A 23,329-nucleotide genomic window follows, 5' to 3' on the forward strand; every position below is an offset into this window, starting at 1 on the left:
TGGACTTCGACCGTGTTTTCTTTAAAAACGATTGCTTAACACTATTGTTGGAAACTATATATTATTAACATGTAAATATTATGTGATATATTAACCTCTTAATGTGTTTGATATTGTGTGATAGATGTCTACCTCTAGTAGAAATCCCATTGATTCGCCTAATAATAATGAAGAGTCGAATATATTTTGGGAAGATTCACAAATTCCCAAAGAGAAACCGGAAGAGGAGGAACCAGAAGAAGAGGAACCAGAAGAGGATGAATCGAAAGAGGAGGAACCAGAAGAAGAAGAGGTTCCGGAGGAAGAAATGGTGATACCTTCAGTAAGTCGTTTAAATAAAAGAAAATCCTCAACCAACGGACCAAAGTTAAAAATGGTCAATGGTGTTTCTGCCGAGGAAGCAAAATATTGGGAAGATTACCAATTTTTCGATGAATCGGATCCCGATGAGGATTCCGATGATGTTATAGAAATCACCTTGACCCAATTTAATATAGCAAAAGAAAATAATAAGGGAAAAGGTATAAAAATAGAGAAACCCGATTCCAACCCCGATGAGCTTTATATGTATCGGCAACATCCGTATTTCCTAAAGTGTAACAATAACCCGGGAACCTCTAAACCACCAGGTTTTTCTAAACCATTGTGGAAAACGACGGCTCGTATTAGAGGAACACCATATATCCCTGGAAAATTAGGAAAGCGAACCAAGTCCGAAGAAGAAGAAACCAGTGATTCAGATTAGGGAGTTGTAATCATGTTGTGTATTATATGTATTATAGTGTGCTTGTACTTTTATGTTCTGTGTAAAAATTGCTTGTATTGTTTGTTAATTATCTTTTATGAATCTAATCCTTGCTATTTTACAGTATAAAAACAAAATGGACGTTAAGGGTAGATAACCGAATATTTTAGAAGACCTACCAGAGGATATGATTGAGGAAATCTTGTCTAGAGTCGGTCAGAGTTCATTAGCACATTTAGTTATGGCGAAATTAACTTGTCAAACATTTGAAAGACTTTCCAGAAATGCCTTAGTTTATAAAAGGCTTTCCTTTGATAGGTGAGGTATATCACATTGGGGAGACCGTAAGTTACGCCGTGTTTTCTTTAAAGCATTAAATGCGGGGAACCCAAATGCAATTTTACGCTACAGGTTAAGAACCTATTTTGACTCAACATATCCCAACATAGGATTTCGCGAGTTAGAAAGAGCTTCTAACATGCAACATAAAGAAGCATGTTATACTTACGGGTTAGTGATGTTCGCTTCTTACCAAAGTGAGAAAAAGAATATCGGGTTAAAACTTTTAAATAAAACCTTTCCACGAGTGACGGATTCAGTAGTTGGGGTGAGAAACAAGGTTTTTAGATTATTACGGGGCTGTTGGACATTACGAAACTCTCGTCCTTTTGACGACATTACAACATGCTGCCTAGCCAATGGTCATAACGGTTTTTTTCCACAAGACCAAGGATGAGAAGTCGTCTTAGTAAAACCGGAATGCATGACTTGTTTCTGGACTTATGAATTACGTGTCCTTATTTCCTTTGCTGAACAACTTGCGTATTAACTAGATTTATCTTCAAAACTGTCATGTACCAAAGTGTAATATATTTCATGTTATATGTAATATAGCGAAGTTGTAAGTTTGAAGAATATTTGTATGTGATATATTATTATAATCAGTTTTTCATATGGAATTGTAGTAGTTGAATTGTATATTAGCTACTAAGTATGAACTTAATGGGTAGGTAGTATCTGAATTTAAACTTATAAAACGCTAATATGAAAAAAAAGCTTTTATAAATGAGTTCATATTATGCTACGAAATACTATTGACTACTCTTAATATTCTGTATGATTAACTCGATTCAGTTGACTATTTTGAAGGAAATGGCACCTACTACTCGACAAACCATGAATATGAGCGAAAAGGAATTTCGTACTTTTCTTGCTGCAAACATTGCTGCAGTACAGGCTACGCTACATACCAACAATAACTCTGAATCTAGCAATGCATCTAACGGCGCAAGAAATCGTGTAGGATGCACCTACAAAGAATTCACTGCCTGCAAACCTTTGGAATTTGATGGAACCGAAGGACCAATTGGATTGAAACGGTGGACCGAGAAGGTCGAATCGGTGTTTTTCATAAGTAAGTGTACTGAAGAGGACAAAGTTAAGTACGCTACGCATACCTTCACAGGTACTGCGTTAACGTGGTGGAACACCTATCTTGAACAGGTAGGACAAAATGCTGCTTACGCACTACCATGGTCGGCATTCAAGCAATTGATGAACGAGCAGTACCGTCCTAGAAACGAAGTCAATAAACTCAAGGCAGAACTTAGAGAATTACGAACACAAGGGTTCGACGTTACCACATATGAACGACGATTCACAGAGTTGTGCCTATTGTGTCCGGGAGCATTCGAAGATGAAGAAGAGAAGATCGACGCGTTTGTAAAAGGGTTACCAATAAAGATTCAAGAAGATGTAAGTTCACACGAGCCCGCTTCTATACAGAAGGCAAGTCGAATGGCTCATAAACTCATAAATCAGATTGAGGGAAGAACTAAAGAGCAGGCTGCCAAAGAAGCCAACACGAAACAACTCAAGAGGAAGTGGGAGGAAAACGGTGACAAGAGTCACCAGTACAACAACAACAATTACAACAACAATCGTAACAACTATCCCAACAACCGCAACAACAATCGCAACAATAACCGCAATCCTAACAATAACTACAACAAACATCCCAACAACAACAACAACTACAACAACCGTTTCAACAACAATAACAATCCCAACAACAACCTCAATAACAACAACGGCAATAAAAACCAAAAACAGCCATGTCATAGGTGTGAAGAAAATCATCAGGGGTTTTGCACGACATTTTGCAACAGGTGTAAAAGAAATGGTCATAGCGCGAAAAAGTGTGAGGTCTACGGACCAAAGTTTAACAGAACTAAAGGAACAAATAATGTCGGAACAAGTAATGCCGAAACGAATAGTGTCGGAGCAAGTAATACCAACGCTGTTTGTTATAAATGTGGAAAACCGGGCCACATTATTAAAATTTCCCGAATCAGGGGAATACTAATGGGCAGGGCCGTGGAAGAGTTTTCAATATTAATGCAGCAGAAGCACAGGAAGACCCGGAGCTTGTTACGGGTACGTTTCTTATTGACGATAAATCTGCTTATGTTTTATTTGATTCGGGTGCGGATAGAAGCTATATGAGTAGAGAATTTTGTGCTAAATTAAGTTGCCCATTGACGCCTTTGGATAGTAAATTTTTACTCGAATTAGCAAACGGTAAATTAATTTCAGCAGATAATATATGTCGGGAGAGAGAAATTAAACTGGGGGATGAAACGTTTAAAATTGATTTAATACCAGTCGAGTTAGGAAGTTTTGATGTAATAATTGGCATGGACTGGTTGAAAAAGGTGAGAGCAGAGGTCGTTTGTTACAAAAATGCGATTCGCATTATGCGTGAAAAAGGAAAATCTTTAATGGTGTACGGAGAAAAGAACAACGCGAAATTAAATTTTATTAGTAGTTTGAAGGCGCAAAAACTAATAAGAAAAGGTTGTTACGTCATTCTAGCACAAATCGAGGAAGTTAAACATGAAGAAAAGAACATCAGTGATGTTCCCGTCGCAAAAAGAATTTCCCGATGTATTTCCGAAAGAATTACTGGGATTACCCCCACATCTATCCGTTGAATTTCAAATAGACCTTGTACCAGGAGCTGCACCAATAGCTCATGCTCCATACAGACTCGCACCTAGCGAAATGAAAGAATTACAAAGTCAGCTACAGGAACTTTTAGAGCGTGGTTTCATTCGACCAAGTACATCACCATGGGGAGATCCTGTTCAGTTTGTCAAGAAGAAAGATGGTACATTCAGGTTGTGTATCGACTACCGAGAGTTGAACAAACTTACCATCAAGAACCGTTACCCATTACCGAGAATCGACGACTTATTTGATCAGCTACAAGGCTCGTCAGTTTATTCGAAGATCGATTTACATTCTGGATATCACCAAATGCGGGTGAAAGAGGATGACATTCCGAAGACTGCTTTTAGGACGCGTTACGGTCATTATGAGTTTATGGTTATGCCGTTTGGTTTAACTAACGCACCAGCTGTGTTCATGGACCTCATGAACCGAGTGTGTGGGCCATACCTTGACAAGTTTGTCATTGTTTTCAGCAATGACATACTTATTTACTCAAAGAATGACCAAGAGCACGAAGAACATTTGAGAAAAGTGCTAGAGTTGTTAAGAAAGGAAAAACTGTACGCTAAGTTTTCAAAGTGTGCATTTTGGTTGGAAGAAGTTCAATTCCTCGGTCACATATTAAACAAAGAAGGTATTCAGGTGGATCTAGTAAAGATTGAAACCGTTGAAAAGTGGGAAACCCCAAAAAGTCCGAAACACATACGCCAGTTTTTAGGACTAGCTGGTTACTACAGAAGGTTCATCCAAGACTTTTCCAGAATAGCAAAACCCTTAACTGCATTAACGCATAAAGGGAGGAAATTTAAATGGAAGGATGAACAAGAAAAAGCGTTTCAATTGTTGAAGAAAAAGTTAACTACGGCACCTATATTGTCTGAAGGGAATGATGATTTTGTGATATATTGTGACGCCTCAAATCAAGGTCTCGGTTGTGTATTAATGCAACGAACTAAAGTAATTGCTTATGCGTCTAGACAATTGAAGATTCACGAAATAGAATTATACGACGCATGATTTGGAATTAGGCGCGGTTGTTTTTACATTAAATACTTGGAGGCACTACTTATATGGGGTCAAAAGTATTATATATACCGACCACAAAAGTCTTCAACACATATTTAATCAGAAACAACTGAACATGAGGCAGCGCAGGTGGATTGAATTGTTGAATGATTATGACTTTGAGATTCGTTACCACCCAGGGAAGGCAAATGTGGTAGCTGACGCCTTGAGCAGAAAGGATAGAGAACCCATTCGTGTAAAATCTATGAATATAATGATTCACACTAACCTTACTACTCAAATAAAGGAGGCGCAACAAGGAGTTTTAAAAGAGGGAAACTTAAAGGATGAAATACCCAAAGGATCGGAGTAACATCTTAATATTCGGGAAGACGGAACCCGGTATAGGGCTGAAAGAATTTGGGTACCAAAATTTGGAGATATGAGAGAAATGGTACTTAGAGAAGCTCATAAAACCAGATACTCAATACATCCTGGAACGGGGAAGATGTACAAGGATCTCAAGAAACATTTTTGGTGGCCAGGTATGAAAGCCGACGTTGCTAAATACGTAGGAGAATGTTTGACGTGTTCTAAGGTCAAAGCTGAGCATCAGAAACCATCAGGTCTACTTCAACAACCCGAAATCCCGGAATGGAAATGGGAAAACATTACCATGGATTTCATCACTAAATTGCCAAGGACTGCAAGTGGTTTTGATACTATTTGGGTAATAGTTGATCATCTCACCAAATCAGCACACTTCCTGCTAATAATAGAAGATGACAAGATAGAGAAGTTAGCACGACTGTATTTGAAAGAAGTCATCTCCAGACATGGAATACCAATCTCTATTATCTCTGATAGGGATGGCAGGTTTATTTCAAGATTCTGGCAGACATTACAGCAAGCATTAGGAACTCGTCTAGACATGAGTACTGCCTATCATCCACAAACTGATGGGCAGAGCGAAAGGACGATACAAACGCTTGAAGACATGCTACGAGCATGTGTTATTGATTTCGGAAACAGTTGGGATCGACATCTACCGTTAGCAGAATTTTCCTACAACAACAGCTACCATTCAAGCATTGAGATGGCGCCTTTTGAAGCACTTTATGGTAGAAAGTGCAGGTCTCCGATTTGTTGGAGTGAAGTGGGGGATAGACAGATTACGGATTCGGAGATAATACAAGAAACTACCGAGAAGATTATCCAAATTCAACAACGGTTGAAAACCGCCCAAAGTCGACAAAAGAGCTATGCCGACATTAAAAGAAAAGATATAGAATTTGAAATTGGAGAGATCGTCATGCTTAAGGTTGCACCTTGGAAAGGCGTTGTTCGATTTGGTAAACGGGGGAAATTAAATCCAAGGTATATTGGACCATTCAAGATTATTGATCGTGTCGGACCAGTAGCTTACCGACTTGAGTTACCTCAACAACTCGCGACTGTACATAACACTTTCCACGTCTCGAATTTGAAGAAATGTTTTGCTAAAGAAGATCTCACTATTCCGTTAGACGAAATTCAAATCAACGAAAAACTTCAATTCATCGAAGAACCCGTCGAAATAATGGATCGTGAGGTTAAAAGACTTAAGCAAAACAAGATACCAATTATTAAGGTTCGATGGAATGCTCGTAGAGGACCTGAGTTCACCTGGGAACGAGAAGATCAGATGAAGAAGAAATACCCGCACTTATTTCCAGAAGATACGACAACACCTCCAACTACTTAAAATTTCGGGACGAAATTTATTTAACGGGTAGGTACTGTAGTGACCCGAACTTTTCCATGTTTATATATATTAAATGAAATTGATTTTTACATGATTAAGTGTTTCCAACATGTTAAGCAATCAAATTTGTTAAGAATTGATTATTTGAAATGAGTTTCATGTAGACAATTGACCACCCAAATTGACCGGCAATTCACGAACGTTAAAACTTGTAAAAACGACATGACGATATATATATGGATATACATATAGTTAACATGAGATTATGATAAGTAATTATCTCCATAAGTATGTTAACAATGAACTACATATGTAAAAACAAGACTACTAACTTAAGCATTTCGAAACGAGACATATATGTAACGATTATCGTTGTAACGACATTTAAATGTATATATATCATATTAAGATATATTAATATATCATAATATCATGATAATATAATAATTTAACATCTCATTAGATATAATAAACAATGGGTTAACAACATTAAATAAGATCGTTAACTTAAAGGTTTCAAAACAACACTTGCATGTAACGACTAACGATGACTTAACGACTCAGTTAAAATGTATATACATGTAGTGTATTTAGATGTATTAATATACTTTTGGAAGACTTCAATACATATATCAAAACACTAATACTTAACAAAAATGGGTACAATTACATTCCCATTCTTTTTTCATCAAGAATTCGAGTCGTATTCATACCCGTATTATACACAGCTTCTAGACGTACTTACTGTGGGTATATACCAATAGGAACTAGCATGAGATTCCACTCTTAATTATGTCATGTATGACTAATCAATTTTAACTTCTATCATGAACTAGTCAACTAACTAGAACTCCTTTTAACCCCACTCACCACTCACCACTCATCATTCACTCTATTTCACTTCCAATTCTCTTTCTAATTCTCTCTCAACACACACACACACACACACACACACACACACGCACACATTTATGAATGAATTTTTCCAGTAGCTAATCATCATCTTCATCAAAAATTACTTCAAGAATCAAGCTATAATCATCTTAGGAAGAACACTTCAAGAACACTTCGAAAATCCTTTCAAGTTTACTAGTTTACATCCAAGCTTTCTAATCCATTTCAAGTAATCATCTAAGAGCAAGAAACCTTTGTTATTTACAGTAGGTTATCTTTCTTAATCAAGGTAATAATCATATTCAAACTTTGATTCAATTTCTATAACTATAAACTATCTTAATTCGAGTAAAAATCTTACTTGAACTTGTTTTTGTGTCATGATCCTACTTGAAAAACTTTCAAGCCATCCAAGATCCTTTGAAGCTAGATAATTTCTTATCACTTCCAGTATGTTTACCTACTAAACTTAAGGTAGTAATGATGTTCATAACATCATTCGATTCATACATATAAAACTATCTTATTCGAAGATTTAAACTTGTAATCACTAGAACATAGTTTAGTTAATTCTAAACTTGTTCGCAAATAAAGTTAATCCTTCTAACTTGACTTTTAAAATCAACTAAACACATGTTCTATATCTATATGATATGCTAACTTAATGATTTAAAACCTGGAAACACGAAAAACACCGTAAAACCGGACATACGCCGTCATAGTAACACCGCGGGCTGTTTTGGGTTTGATAATTAAAAACTATGATAAACTTTGATTTAAAAGTTGTTCTTCTGAGAAAATGATTTTTCTTATGAACATGAAACTATATCCAAAAATCATGGTTAAACTCAAAGTGAAAGTATGTTTTTCAAAATGGTCATCAAGACGTCGTTCTTTCGACTGAAATGACTATCTCTTACAAAAACGACTTGTAACTTATATTTTCAACTATAAACCTATAATTTTTCTATATAGATTCATAAAATAGAGTTCAATATGAAACCATAGCAATTTGATTCACTCAAAACGGATTTAAAACGAAGAAGTTATGGGTAAAACAAGATTGGATATTTTTTGATTGTTGTAGCTACGGGAAATATTGTAACAATTCTATACAAATCATAACTTAACAAACTTATATTGTATTATTCATGTATTCTAATATATATTATGTAATCTTGGGATACCATAGACACGTATACAATGTTTTGACATATCATATCGACCCATCTATATAATATATTTTAGAACAACCGTAGACACTCTATATGCAGTAATGTTGGAGTTAGCTATACAGGGTTGAGGTTGATTCCAAAATAATATATATAGTTTGAGTTGTGATCTAGCCTGAGTCTTGTATACACTGGGTCATGGATTGATCCAAGATAATTTATATTTATTTATTTCTGTACATCTAACTATGGACAACTAGTTGCAGGTTATTAACGAGGACAGCTGACTTAATAAGCTTAAAACATTAAAACGTATTAAAAAATGTTGTAAATATATTTTGAACATACTTTGATATATATGTACATATTTGTATAGGTTTGTGAATCGACCAGTGGCCAAGTCTTACTTCCCGACGAAGTAAAAATTTGTGAAAGTGAGTTATAGTCCCACTTTTAAAATCTAATATTTTGGGATGAGAATACATGCAGTTTTATAAATGTTTTACGAAATAGACACAAGTAAATGAAACTACATTATATGGGTGAATGATCGAAGCCGAATATGCCCCTTTTGCTTGGTAGCCTAAGAATTAGTAAACCGATCTACTAATTGACGCGAATCCTAAAGATAGATCTATTGGGCCTAACGAACCCCATCCAAAGTACCGGATGCTTTAGTACTTCGAATTCATTTTTATCATGTCCGAAAGATTTTCCGGAATGATAGGGGATATTCTTATATGCATCTTGTTAAAGTCGGTTACCAGGTGTTCACCATATGAATGATTTTTATCTCTATGTATGGGATGTATATTGAAATATGAAATCTTGTGGTCTATTATTACGATTTGATAAATATATAGGTTAAACCTATAACTCACGAACATTTTTGTTGACGTTTTAAGCATGTTTATTCTCAGGTGATTATTAAGAGCTTCCGCTGTTGCATACTAAAATAAGGACAAGATTTGGAGTCCATGCTTGTATGATATTGTGTAAAAACTGCATTCAAGAAACTTATTTTTGATGTAATATATTCTTATTGTAAACCATTATGTAATGGTCGTGTGTAAACAGTATATTTTAGATTATCATTATTTGATAATCTACGTAATGCTTTTTAAACCTTTATCGATAAAATAAAGGTTATGCTTGTTTTAAAAATGAATGCAGTCTTTGAAAAACGTCTCATATAGAGGTCAAAACCTCGTGACGAAATCAATTAATATGGAACGCTTATAATCAATATGAACGTGACATTTCATCTTATTTTGTTTTTACTATTTTTTCTTTTAATGAACGAGTGAAAGAATTTTGAGTTTTCGTCGCCTTTTTTGAACTACTTTGTCTTTGCTTTCTGCTTAAAAATTAGAGCTTTTTCTTTTTCTTTTTTGAACCAAATGTTTCTTGCCTCTAGCCATCTTGCTTGATCAGTGTCGGATACTTGGAAATTTTCAGCCTTTCGCTTTCATGAAATTAATATGCCTATGCCGCTATACGTTTTTTTTTTTTGAAATTAATAAGTTATTATGGGGGCTTGTAAATGTTTCTTTTAATACGTTGGTTCTGGGATCATGGCGAGATATCTCCGGCTTGTAAAAGATGTTCTGATGTTGGCTTTACATTGGTTCTGGGATCATGGCGAGATATCTCCGGGATGTAACGCTTCGTTCATTACCTTGATTCCCAAATTGAAGGGTCCCATCTCTCTGTGTGATTATCGACCGATTAGCCTGATAGGATGTTATTACAAAATAATATCCAAAATCCTATTGAATCGTCTACGAGGTCTTATTGCAAAACTGATAGGTAACGAGCAGAGTGCATTCATTAAAGGGAGGTCAATCTTAGATAGCATTCTTATCGCAAATGAACTAGTGGACGATGTCAAAAAAAGGAAGTCTAAATGTTTCATCTTTAAAGCGGATTTTGAGAAAGCATTTGACAGTGTTCGTTGGAAATTCCTGTTAGATATCATGGTCAGTATGGGTTTTGGTTCCAAATGGATGAAATGGATCGATTCCTGCTTTCGATCAGCTTCTATCTCAGTTTTGGTAAATGGATCCCCTACCAAGGAATTTAGATTACAAAAGGGTATTCGTCAGGGTGACCCATTATCACCCTACCTCTTCATTATCGCTAGTGAGGATCTGAATCTTGGCGAATATTGCGATAAGAGACGGATTAATAAGAGGGGTGGGTGTCGGAGAAAATAGAGTTAGGATATCGCACCTTCATTTCGCGGACGACACCATATTTTTTGGCGAGTGGGGTAATCGAAACTTTTCGAATGTTCTTAAAAAGTTATCATGTTTTCAGAAAGTGTCGGGCTTAAAGATTAACATGAACAAAAGTAAGTTATTCGGGATTGGGATTTCACAAGCTGATGTTGAAGCTATGGCACTCAAATTCGGATGCGAAGTAGGTAAAATGCCTTTTTCATATTTAGGTATGCCCATTGGTCGAAAATTGCTAAAAAAAGATTCGTGGAACCCGGTGATTGAGAAATGCAACAAACGATTCGGGGCTAGGTTAACTCTCATTAAATCTATCCTTAGTAGTCTTCCGCTTTACTTCTTCTCGTTGTTTCGTGCACCCTCCTGCGTTGTCAACCTTCTCGAAAATTTACGCCGTAAGTTCTTTGGGGGGGGGGGGGGGTCGGGTGAGATGTCAAAATTATCATGGGTCAAATGGGATGTAATTCTATTGCCTTATGGGGAGGGGGGGTTAAATGTGGGTTCGTTGAAAGCTAGAAATTGGGCACTCCTGGGTAAATGGTGGTGGCGGTTTCGAACCGAAACCGAAGCGCTATGGGTCAAAGTCATTAAAAGCATTTACGGGCGGGACGGGGGGTTGGGGCACTCTACTTCTAACCTTTCTGTTGTTCGCAATACAGTTTGGAGTAACATTATCCATATCGGTATTGACTTGCTCAAGAGCGGTTTGGATATTAATTCCTTTTTCGAGAAAAAAATAGGTGATGGACGCGACGTTATTTTTTGGAAAGACATATGGATTGGAGGCACTTCACTAAAAGAATTGTTTCCAAGGCTCTTCAGATTAGAAATTAACCAAGACACGTGTGTAAACGAAAGAATTCAGGTGGTAAATGGGGCGTGGCAATTCTCATGGAGGTGGTCAAGACTGCTTTTGGGGCGGTTAATTGGGGAATTGGAGCAACTCACGGCACTGATCAAAAACAATGTTTCATTGGGCGATGGCAACTCGACATGGAGGTGGGTGCTTGACAATTCAGGAGGTTATAACTCGAGGTTAGTATCTACAAAAATTGATGAAATTATTATTGAGAGACCGAGTCATCCACAGGCTACGATGAAAAACAATTATCTCCCTCAAAAAATTGGTATCTTTGTTTGGAGGGCCCTACGTGGTAGAATCCCGGTTAGAGAAGAACTTGATAAACGTGGAATAGAATTAGATAGTATATTGTGTCCGATGTGTAACGACTTCATTGAATCGGTGGACCATATACTCATATCATGCAAAGTGGCAAAAGATATTTGGAAGGCCATCTATAATTGGTGGGGAACATGTCCTCCCAATCTGGGCAGCCTACCAGATATGTTCTCGGGTTCGGGTCGGGGAAACTTATCGGGAGAAGACAAAAGGATTTGGCAATCAATTGAGTGGGTAACGGGTTACTACATTTGGAAAAATAGGAATCAAAAGGTATTTCGGGGTGAATCATGGGCGTACTCGAAGGTGGTAAGTGACATCCAAGTGAAAACGTTTGAATGGATCACAAACCGTTCAAGACATAAAGCGACCGATTGGTTACAATGGCTCACAAGTCCAAGCTCTTTGTGTTTTCCACGCAACAACAATTGTGATCCAGGATGAACTCTCCACTAGTTTAGTTTAGTTTATGTGAATATTTAAAAAGTGTACATATTACCTCATGTGTCATATTGATTCGTGTTGTAAGCCTACATGGCTATCAATCTGAGAATTCATCGTGTAAAGTTTGTATAGTTTCATTATTATTAATATAAAGTTGGCTTTTCAAAAAAAAAAATGTTATTATGTACATATATACTTAATGCATAATTTCTTTATGAGATTAATAATATGTTTTGGAGTTATTAATAATATCACTTGCTTACAAAAAAAAAAATATCAATCACATTTGGCAGAAATTGAAAATAATGTCGGCATTCTCCCGAATATACCAAACTCAAGTTTCATATCCGTACGATTCCACTGGGCCCACATTTATCTGCCACGTGGCAATCCCTAAAGACTTATGTTATGTGACCCCACTATCCCTTTTTTGTCGTCTACAATGATCCATCAAATAGTGACTAACCCCCCTAATAATGCTCCGCCTTAAAGACATTTTAGGCCCAATTTTGTTTGTGGTACCAGTAACCAGTAGTACATTATTTGAGGCTACAACTAAAACATTCGATTTTAAAGTACTACAATTATAGAGCTCTGAGTATTTACGAAAAATAAAAAATAAAAATTTCAAGTGTTAAACGATCTAGGTATTTTTCAGAGATGAGGACAATACCATTATATGAAATGAGATACGGAGTAATGTGTAAACTTGATTGGTTAGTATGAAAAAATAGTTTAATCCATAATAATTCATGTTACTTCAATAAAAATAGTTTTGCAACTTGAGGATGCGTGAATGCACCTTATTCTGCAATCTTTGCTTATTATTGATATATAGTAAATTAAATTTATGAGATAAGATATATTAATCCCTATTAATGCAGAAATATGAATATGATTTGATTGACCTCTAAATAATACTCCGTGATTTGGGAAAATAAGCCTTTGTACGGCATATAAAAGGGCCTAATGAAGCCCAATTGTAATGTGATGTTATAAGGTGTAAAGTTAATGGGTCTCAGTTTTTAATTAAAGCTGGGCTTTAAAAGAACCCATCAATACTATTTATTCGACTTAAAACCCAACACTTCAACAGTTTCCATTTGCCGAACAGCGAGATTTGGAATTATTGACGGGACTACTAAAGAAGTTGTCATCACTCGATTATATAGTTTCGTGTGTCAATGATGTTTAACCGAACAACTACTATAGAACAGGCTCTGCGTGTGGTCATCTTTGACTCTTTGAGAAGCACCTACTGAAGAACTGTCATAGGACAAACTGAAACAACTTAATGGATCGAGCTTAAATTTGCAACCAAAGTTTAAATAACATAGAAAACAAACACTGAAAATCTTAAGATAGCTTAGTGGTCGAAGCTCTAATTTACGAATAACAATTTACATATTTGAATCCCACCGACAATGTTTTTTGAGTTGATATGAAAAATGGCCGGAAATGATCACGGGATAACCACTTTAAGCAGCGTAAATCTATGTAAGTAAATAATCTCAATCTTCGAATAGTCTGAACCGAAAAAACATTTTTTCAATTATTTTCTATTACTTTTCACTCAATTATTTTCAGTTATTTCTTATATTCATTTAATTCATAACATTGTTAACCTAAAAAAATCGAAATTAACCTTACATTTTTAGTGTTAGACTATTTTATGGAGTAACTAATGAACAGTGTAAAATAACATAAAGTTACATACCGAACGACGCATAGTCTACCTAGACTATAATTTCATTTTGTACGTTATATATGGCTTTTCTAAATAAAATTACTATTGTGGATATTTTGGATATGGATTATATGAAAACTGAAATGCAAACTCGTAGCATCGGGTGTGTTACAGTAACTTGAACTTATTTAAAAAAAAAAAAAAAAAAAAAACTCAAAGTATAGGGGTATTATATTATGACAAAAAAAAAATTAGATAATATTTAACATAAGGTCATAAGCTCTTGAAAAAAATATAAGTTTTACTAACTTTTTATATAAGCTCCAGTGTAACGATAAATTTCAATATCTATATCTAGATAAGTATTTGTCATGTATTCTTTTATCGTTTTTATAGAAAATCACTTTGCTAATTTTCAGTTTTTTCCAAGCAAAAGGAATATAATTAAAATTTAAAATCAACTCATGATAAGAAGATGACAATATGCCACACTTATTAGAAACAATAATAATTACACATGTTGGCTCCAAAGATATGTTTCAGTTATAATCTTAGAGGATCATCAGTTATCACCTAGTTTTGTTAAACACACCTAGGGGTGTTCATCGAACCGTTTAAACCGGCCATACCGGCCAAACCGGGGTATTTGGTTTGGTTTGGACGGGTTGAGTTGTTAGATTACCGTTCGACAGTTTAAGATTTTGCCAAACCGGGTTTATTGGTCCGACTACGGTTTGAGAAAAATACCAACCGTCAAAACCGGACCGGTCCGTTGATATATATATATATATATATATATATATATATATATATATATATATATATATATATATATATATATATATATATATATATATAGTGGTAGGATCAAGAGGGAAGTAACCAATCGGGGGGAAGCAAAAACATTTTTTTTTTCGTTTTTTGAAAAAACTTTGTTCACGAACATTATAGATGGGATGAAAATATGAACATTTAGTAGAGACACTTTGTGATAAATGTTTTTATTTTGACGAAAAAACGCTCGAAGAAGTAATATATAACAATTATCGTGTTTTTTGAGCGTATGTTGACGTTTTAGCTATTGGTGTTTAGATATTAGGGTTTATAGGGTTTAGATATTAGGGTTTAGAAATTTAGGGTTTAGGGTTTAGATTTAGGGTTTAGATTTAGGGTTTAGATTTAGGATTTAGATTAAGTTTTTAACATGAACAGTTTAGAGTTTAGGGTTTAGGGATTGGTGTTTTGGGTTTATGGAATAAACCCAAACACCAAACCCTAAACCCTAAACTCTAAATCGGGCTAAATTTTACTTCACAAAACATGAAAAAAAAACGTTCATATTTTTTACGAACAATATTATCTTGAATGTTATTTTTGTCGATCGTTTTCCCGCCTAAATAATAACATTCATCACGAAGTGTCTCTTCTAAATGTTCATATTTTTGTGTGATCTTGATGCCGGAAAAAAAAATTCCAAAAAAGCGAAAAAAAAAAAATTTTTTGCTTCCTCCCGCTTCTCCTCGATTGGTTACTTCCCCATTGATCCTGCCCCTATATATATATATATATATATATATATATATATATATATATATATATATATATATATATATATATATATATATATATATATATATATATATATATATATATATATATATATATATAGCAAGTTGTTTTAATAACTAAGTCTAATCTTTATTTTAGAGGATCATTGTATGTTATACGTAGTAATTATATATTTTGCATGGATGATTAGATGGTTAGTTGGACTATAAAGTAGTCTGTATAAACTAGGCCCATATAGTAAAAGTAACATCTACTTGTTTCCTTTTTCTTTATTATTAGTTAAATGATACTGTAATAATAAAATCATCTTATTATTGATCAAAGATTTGGTATTGTATGTTGTGAAGATTTAAAGATGCAAAGTGAAGTTGAATATTTGAAGGCTTATAAGTTTATAGTATTAGCACTCCTTTGGACTTTTGGTATCTAGTATGGTTTTAGAAAAATTCAAAAGATATGTAAATAATTCGCTGTGATCTTGTTTGTTTTTAAAGTAACTGAACTTCTTGTAATTTCAAATCTATTGGCATCTGTATCTGTATCTACATCTAAATCTAATGGAAAATAAAAAGAAGAAAAACAACTCAAAACCGTTAAACCGGTCAAACCGGACTGTCCCAAACCGGACCAACCCGTCCAGCACGACATCCTACTCGGTGTGGTCTGGTTTGATATATGTCGAAACCGTGAATGCCGATTTAGTTTGAGATTTGGTCAAAACCGGACCAAACCGGACCGTGAACACCCCTAAACACACCTATAAAATGATTAGTAATGCTCAAATATTTTAAGAGAAATAACAATCGAACCAAGTGTCAGAATATGCGAATTATTTTTTAATGTTGTGTTAAATTTCAACCATTAGGATGCCAACATACCCGTAACAATTCTGATAATTTTTCTCTTAAATGTTATAATTTTATTAAATCACCAAATCGGTTACAGTGAATCATCAACAAGCTGTGAACCCATAACACATATTACAACTGCATGTATTACATTACACCAAACCAGAACCAAGTTAACTTCCAAGTTCCAAGTAAGATCAATCCGTTTGGATCATTTCACCAATCTTCCAAGTTGGTTCATGATCCATAATTAAGTGGGAGTGATACCTATAGTTTGTAAAGTGATAATCCACCGTTTCTTGAATTCGATCCATCACAAGAAGGGACACAAGTCTGACCTTATATTTAAACCTCGGCTACATGAGTATGAGTAAGGAGTTGGTTTTGTTTTAGTTTCCATAAGAGTATATTGACTTTCTTGAGAAAGCTTGAGATCCATGTCGAAGAATTTGATCCGAAATGTGGAAATTCATCGACAGCCTTTGAAGGCTTTTTTGAATCGATACCTGGTCCTTCTACTATTGAAGAGAACATTGTTGGCTCTTAAAACAGTGGCGGAACTAGATCCCGATACAGATGAGGCGAATGTAAAAATTTAGTAAATTTTCTATTTTCTGTAGGGGTGAACACTAAAAAAACCTTAATTTTTAGTAATTTTTTTTAATGTAATAAATATTTCCCGTTAAATCCAGGTAGGACGGATACCCCCTTTGGTCACCACTATAATCAGCCACTGTCCTCAAAGGTTTCGTCGATCGTTTCTCATAAGATGTTCTTTTTTGCGTCCCACTCGGAGAAGACGGTGTCTTCTAAAAATTGTTGATGGGAAGGTTTCGAAGTCAAGTGCGAGGAGTAAAAAGGATTCGCTTGACGTGGATGATCTTGGTTGCACATAATTTGGTTCAGATTGTTTGGTGTTAAGTTTGGCTTTAATTTGCTTCTCATTGTTGGTTGTAGTTTTTTTATTTGGTTGTGTTAGGTTTAGTTGTTTTGTGTTGCTTTTGTTGTTTCTTTGTTTCCGTGGTTTGGTTGTTTGATGACGAGTCGCTTCACCTTAAGTTTGGTCGTTTGGCTACTTTGGTGTATTGGCTCGTTTTTTAGCTGCAAGATGTGTCCCCTTTTTATTTGATATGTTTTTTTTTTTTTTTTCTTTTTTTTTGAATGTTCTGTTCGATTGTTCTCTGATGATAGCTAATGATTATAACGTCTAAAAAAAAAAAAAAAACGGGGGAAATTTAATTAAATTAAAATATCTGATACTAATGGATAAGGATGTAATCCTGTCTATATCCACTCCACTTATAGCTACATCGATCTTATAGCTAAATATCGATGTACGTAGTACATATAGTACAACAAGGTGTGTTTGGCGCAAGAGCTTATGAGAGCTTTTGAGAGCTTATGGGAGCTTGAGCTTATAATTTTAATAAGCTCCAAGTAATAAGCTTTGTTTGGTAGACATAAAAAGTAGAGCTTATGAAAATCATAAGCTCTAGAAAAATAAGCTACTTCTAGTAGCTTATGAAAAAAAATAGAGCTTATGAATTGGAAAATAAACTCTACCTAGTTTACCAAACACTTATAAAAAATAATAAGTTCCAGCTACCAGCTTTAAAGATAAGCTCCCGCTCTAGTCCATAACCTCCTGCTCCAGCTAGTTTCATCCAAACACACTCCAAACATGAAAACAAATGCTAACAGTAATTCATTACAACTAAATGCAATTAAATTATTTTCTAAAATATAAATTATATTAACGAATGTTGATCCAAAACCATATTAAATACACACGACTAAGTGAATTAGATGTTTATTTCAGTTTGGGTTTATTCCAACACCAAACTATATACACATACGAGTAAGTGGATGAGATGTTTATTTCAAATTGGGTTTATTTGGACTCTTAATGTACATGAAATACTCAAGTTAGTTCATTAACGTTTTTGATATTATTTCCACAAATCATCTCAAAATGCATTATGCATAGAATCTAACTGAAGTAGAGAAATAACAGATTATAACACGTCTCATAATACAAGAATCAAGGTATGCTTAAAAGACTTAAACTAGCGGGATCTGAATTTGGTTGTGTCACATGCGATCATTAGGTGGAATCCATTGATCATGTTATGTTGTCTTGTTAGATGGCTCTAGCTTTGTGGGATAAGATAGACTTGGTTGGATTTGCAGGTGTCTTACTTTGACACATGACCGTCTAGCAAAGAGTGGTTCGATTTATTACATTAGCCACCGAAAATGAAGGATATTTATATGTCATAATCGCGACAGTGTTATGGCGTCTTTGGAGGACCCGGAACGATGTTTTATTCACTAATAGGACGATGAAGAAAGAATTGTTGTTTGACTCTATTAGCTTGGTATCATTTAATTGGATTCATAGCATAAGCGCATTTATCTTTCATTAGGATTCTTGACTTATGAAGTGTTTGTAATTTGTAAATCATTATTCATCTCCTTCCTAGCTTCTTGATAAGGCATGTATGATTTTATTAATAAAATTGTTGTTCCAAAAATAAAATGGGAAAAAATAGAAAATTTCGTATTCTATAAGGCTCGATTGTCTCTAAAAATCAAAACTGGAACGCGGCAACAATCTTAAGAAACATTCAATAATCAACCAGCTTCAGATGGATTGCTAAACGCCTCATGAAATCTTTGTTAGAATGGCATCAATGGCTTATAAATCCCGGATTCTATATCTCAACGGCAAACATTAGATCCGGAATAGGCTAATCGTTGTTGGATCATCTTGGTGGTTAGTTTATTCATACATTGTACATATTTTAGTTTTCAATCTTCTGTCATGCCAGATTCTCGTCTGGTATACTATCTCGATGTATATTATCGTTGTTTAATGAAATGCTTGCTTTTAAAAAAAAATATTCATATTTTAATACTGAGATTTAGATTGTAACAATTTTTTGTGAGAATAATTAAAATATTAAAACGACAGCCATTACCAAATTAAATATGATCAAGTATATATCTAATTGCATGTATTGATGAAACTATAAATAAAACTTTAACTTAATGATTGGATGCTTGAGAGTTTACAAAAGAGACTCTAGTTCAGTTCTTCCTAACTATACGCTGGGTCTTACCTTATAAAAAAAAGACGGCGTTGGTTGAGTCTTTTTCTTTCCAAAGAGTATTATGTTGGTTTTGTTCTTTATATGATTTGCTTCCATGATATTATGATTACGTGCAGTGGCGGTACTTAGTGGAACCCAAAAGGGGTATCCGCCCCACCTGAATTTTACGGAACGAAAAATTTTGCACTAAAAAATTTTTTTTTTACTAAAAATTAAAATTTTTTTAGTGTTTACCCTTGCTGACAATGAAAAATTTATTAAATTTTTACACCGCCCCGTCTGTATCCGAGTTCAAGTTCCGCCACTGATTACGTGACAGAAAATAATTCATTAATTTACTAGATCGTAATCATATTATATTACTCTATATACTAATTAGTGTAAATGATTACCAATCATATCACGCCACCCCACCAAAAAATACCGTTATACTGTAGCAATATTATTGTAGCATTTTTTTTATTTTTTTATTTTTATTTTTATTTTTTTTGGAACCAACTAATTTGCGACTGCTTTGTTTTTAATAATAACAATCTAAAATTTTTATAATAAAATCCTTAAATTAGTTGTAACCACATAATTTTACTAATATTAATTAGATAGTAATATTTTTTAAAGTGACTGGTGCTATCTTGATGAAAAAAGAATAGAATAAATTAGGCACAGTTCAAAATAAAATAAAAAATATAAAATAATACATGGTTGGAGTTTTAGACAAAAAAAGAGATAAGGGTGGCGGTGTCGGAAGAGTGCGACAATTTAGATTTGTAAGGTGGCTGGCGATTTGCTGGTGGTAAGCGGTTGGGTATGCAAATTGAAATAATGGTAAAAAAGTTATGCAAATTCGATTGCACTACAAATTTCATAGTCATTTTTCGAAATGACATTATAATTATATGAAATTGTAAACAAAAATTTTTTTTGCACACCGCCGCGAAGCGCGGTCCACTTTAGTAGTTAAATCTTCAATAATTGTTATGACATTATTTATATATATATATATATATATATATATATATATATATATATATATATATATATATATATATATATATATATATATATAAATTGTGGTAATTGATGTTAAAATTTTATTGGCTACTGCCATGCGTTAACAGTAACAACTATTATGACCCAAATTGTTCCCTAACCTGACCCATTTTTTTTTTAGGGAGATGATTCGTACACCGCCAAGTTTTAGCCATACACCACTAGTTGTGCTTTAAAACACTGTACTGTACAACTGTTTAATGCACATTTAGTGGCGTATGGCCAAAAATGGTGGTGTACGAATCATCTCCCTTTTTTTAAACCCTATTTTGCCTGATTTACTTGCTTCCGTCTATCATACGTATCTCGATGCTTCTTCTGCTCTCCATTCTCCCTAATACAAGCTACCAGCCTCCCCAAAATTCCTCTCGCCACTCACCTTTATCACCATCGTGCCCATCGACTTTCACCATCCTCCGGGTGCCAAAAACCGACGGTGGTGGCGGCTTTACCTGCTCCGTCCTCAGGTTACCATCGCCACCGTCGCCACCATCACCACCGCATCCACCATCGTCACCAACACAACCGCACCCACCAAGTCTCAGCGCAGGTCGATTTTGTTCCTTATTGTATCCCTAGGTAAGCATCGATTTTCACATATAAAGGTAGAGCTGTTAAAATCTGGTCTTTTTAATAGTACTACGTAGTATTTAACAAATTTCCAAGTGTTGTACAAGAGTTTGTCAGCAAGTTAAAAGACATTGAAATTACTCACCAAGTTACTGTTGTTGATATTTACCCAATTTGTGCTTATTTATTGTTTAGGTGTTTATATATGTTTCGTTTTTTCTTCCGGTCAGCTCCAATTACATGGGAATTCGTCTCTTCCAATTGATTTGTTTGTAGTTTTTTGTTGTAGGTTTGTATTTGTCACTATATACTTGCAGAGCTTTTGAGTGTTGTGCATCAGCAATTGTTCTTGAACTTCTTTTAATATGATTATTAGTTGTTATTAGTAGATTTTTTTTATTTGTTATTTTCTTTTGGGTTTTGTAGGTTGGCTGCTCATCCTTTTTATCCTGAAGTTCTTCGGTGTAAACAGGTTTCTTTTATGTATTTTGGTCTTATCTGCTATTTTTTTTTGGTCTATACTTATATATACGCGTTTTATATTTGGCGAGGAGACATTCAGACTTTTGCTATTAAATATATTACGTCAAGTTTGCAAAGGGTTGGTGTCGTAAATGTCAGTACGAACATTGTGTTGCCGTCAATTCGTTCAATGGCAACTAGAGGTCTTTGGAAGAGATCGGTTGAGAACATCGGTGTCCCTGGTGAGATGATTTACTGATACGAATTTACCTTCGAATACGTCTACCGTATCTTCGAGGCACAATACTGTTAAAAGTGCGTCGAGATGCATCGTAATCCTATGGGCAATGTGTCATTGAAGGGTTATCCGCAAATTCAGCCGTATGAGACTCAAGTTATTATGTTGTCTTTAGTTTTGTCATTTAGTTTTGTCATTATGTTTATGTTCCTGATTCGTTAACATCTCAAACAGTTTGAACGATACAGCGTGCTGCATTTTCAAGTTTTCAATGTACAACAGCGGCATCTCCTAATGCTATTATGCATATTACTGGGACTATATTGAACGATGATAATGGAAGGTCAGTTTTCATTTCACTTTCTCATCGTTTTGTGCTTATTCTTTTTTTTTTTTCTTTTTCTTTTTTGTAGTGGTGATTGTTTTAGTTCTTTTGTTGTTGTCAACTATTTGATTGTCCATGTCCAGTTTATGTTGTTATGTGTTGCCTTATGCAGTAGGTCGCACCTCTTTTGTGGCAGCATCTGCTTCCATGAATGACCTTGCGCTGTATAAAATAACGAAGGTATTTTTATTATTAAGGATTGAGCTGTGTAACATATTCATCTATTGTTTGGGGTTTTCTTATATAAAAGGTGCTGTTTTTTTATTTTGTTACGCACAGATGTTACTTCATTTTATCGTGATCTATGCAACTATGACGTGTGTAGTAACTGGAAGTGCAAATTTCTGGTAAGTCGAATTAAATCCTATTCCAAAGACCATAACATTCGATATCATGTATACCGTCGACAAGGACAATTCCTACTGAATATCCGATGTTGTTTGTTGAGAATTCGTCATCGAGTAATGATCCAGATAGTTACATATATATTTTCTTCAAATGTAATTATGGATTTAATGAGTTAATAAGATATTGAACTCATTTGATTTATCGTTACAACTAGATTACATAATCTCTAAAACTTTCGAAATTACATAATCGCCATGTCGAGCGAAGGTAATTGATGTAGAACGATTCGTAGAACGATGATTATACCCGAGGTACAGAATGAGATGGTGAGGCATGGATTGTTGAAACTTGGGTTATTGGTGGTACTGGTACCGTTGGTGCTGAAGCTGGTGATGTTACTGGTGTTGGTGATACTGCTGGTGCTTGCAAATTGTGTACCGTGCTCTCTAAAGTTAATATTCGAGCTCGGAGTTCTCTAACTTCTTCTACTAACCCTGGTTGGTTATCAGTGTGAGGTAAAGGTCGGATATCTTCTCTAGTTCCGTTAATGGTAGTCTCAAGACGAAAAATTCTTGCAAAAAGGGTATAAACGGTGTTGCGAACGGGTTCGCCGGTTAGCGGGTCAA

The 23,329-nt window shown here is 34.8% G+C and overlaps 1 long non-coding RNA gene across 3 annotated transcripts; it reads left to right on the forward strand.

Moving 5' to 3' along the window:
• The first annotated feature begins 20,971 nt into the window (after window positions 1-20,971).
• LOC139877382 (uncharacterized) lies at window positions 20,972-22,833 on the forward strand. Of its 3 annotated transcripts, none has more exons than XR_011768557.1 (6): window positions 20,972-21,279; window positions 21,697-21,742; window positions 21,833-22,113; window positions 22,205-22,313; window positions 22,468-22,535; window positions 22,635-22,833. It is a non-coding gene; the product is annotated as an uncharacterized lncRNA (long non-coding RNA). The 3 variants fall into 3 exon arrangements; XR_011768558.1 differs by having other exon boundaries at window positions 20,978-21,279; window positions 21,825-21,974; XR_011768556.1 differs by having other exon boundaries at window positions 20,979-21,279; window positions 21,833-21,974.
• Window positions 22,834-23,329: the final 496 nt, after the last annotated feature.

The sequence above is a fragment of the Rutidosis leptorrhynchoides genome, chromosome 11 (genome assembly GCF_046630445.1).
Source record: "Rutidosis leptorrhynchoides isolate AG116_Rl617_1_P2 chromosome 11, CSIRO_AGI_Rlap_v1, whole genome shotgun sequence".
Lineage (NCBI taxonomy): Eukaryota > Viridiplantae > Streptophyta > Magnoliopsida > Asterales > Asteraceae > Rutidosis > Rutidosis leptorrhynchoides.